The sequence below is a fragment of the Micromys minutus genome (genome assembly GCF_963924665.1).
Source record: "Micromys minutus genome assembly, chromosome: 4".
In the NCBI taxonomy this organism is placed as follows: domain Eukaryota; kingdom Metazoa; phylum Chordata; class Mammalia; order Rodentia; family Muridae; genus Micromys; species Micromys minutus.
In genome coordinates, this window is record NC_137973.1 from 41,624,628 (window position 1) to 41,626,345 (window position 1,718).

Genomic DNA, 1,718 nt, shown 5'->3' on the forward strand with positions numbered 1-1,718 from the left:
GGGTGCCACCAGGGCTGTGTAGCCCTATTCCCCAGCACACAGAGAAGGTGGGGCTCAGCTCCTGTCAGCTTTTTCTCATCCAAAAGCCTGTGAAAGCAGACGAGCAGCAGATGATTCACTGATGATGCCAGAAATCAGGATCCCAAAGTAAACAGACAGAACCCAAATCAAGTCCCTGGTAGATATCCCATACTAGAGAGGGTTCTCAGGGGTTGAACTTGCTTTTATCCCCTCCAGGATACTCACTGGGGAGCTGAAGGTAAACACACATGTTGTTTTCCCATAGGTGTTGCCTGGACATCACTAGAAGGTGCTGGAAACCTACTATGGCAGAACCAACAAAACCATATGCTAAACTGAAATAAAGGTCATTCACCGTGACATCCGTCTTTTGCAACGCAGAGCCTAGAGTGGTCAAGACCTTTCGACATGCCCACAGCCTTCTCCCTCCAAGGTAGCATGGTTGGGGCTCACATCTATCTCTAATGTGTTCTAGTTAGCCAAAGCTACCCTGGTGTGGTAGCTAATTTCGACAATCAACTTGTTAGATGAAAGAATTGCTTTGTGAAGTACCCTTTTGAGTGTTTTAAGAGGGGTTGGGGGATATTCACCCTATGTGTGTACCGTTTCATCCCATGGGCCGAGGTCCCAGACTGAATGAGAAGGAGGAAAGGAAGAAAACAAGCCAGCATCCCCTGGCTGGGCTTCCTAGTCTGTGAAGACAGATGTGAGCAAGCAGACGTGTGCTCACTGCTGCCAGTGCCCCTAGCTGCTCCTACCACCTAAAGAAGTCCTTCTGAAGTTGCTTCTTGCCAGGTCTTTGGTTACAGACATGAGAAAGTAACTAATACACATGGGAAGTCCGTGTCTAACTTCTCTAAATTCTTCCTGTTGAAAAACATAATCCATGGGCCGAAGAGTCACTAGGAGTTCTGTGGAAATGAGGGCTCCCAGGCCTACCAACGAATGATCCAGGAAGCTCTGCAGGAATCATGATGGGGTTCCTGGATGCTAGTTTCTTGGTCCCTTTCATAGTTCCCTGGCAGGAGACCTGCCCAGGCTCCGCTGTGAATTCTGGCACCAGAGCTCTAGAAACACTTGCTCGGTGCCAACAAATCCTGGGTCATTGCTCAGCAGTGACATTATCTGAAGGCCACTGCAGCCAAGAGCTGGTTCTCCATCCTTCAGCGACAGCTTTATGGCAGATAATGTCTGCACGACATGGGTGGGGGAGGCAGGTCCCTCCCCTTCGGCTGCCATCCCTCATTTGTCTTTTACACTTTCCCTTAAAGGAAGAAAGCACTGAGAAAATGAACGCTTTGAAGAGCCCCAGCATTCTGTTATGTTTCAAGGCACCTCCTCATTAAGGAGAGGCTGGAGAATTTAAAATTAAACACACACACACACACACACACACACACACACACACACACACCAGCCTACCGTTGCCCTGCATCTTTCTAGGGATGTAAATTAGCCAGAGCTGTAATTACTTTATTAAGGGAACAAGCTGTCTCTGGAAGCCAGGCTTGCTATTCTTCTCATGCGTCTATGCCCCCTGAGGAGCACAGACAAGGTCATTGTGTGATACAAGGGCACGGGACATTCTCTCTTCTGGGGATGATACTACCTTTCTGGCAAGCCCAGCTAGGACCTGACCATCCCTACCCTGCTACACATTCAATCAATCTGTGAATCCTATCCGATGGGGACAAACC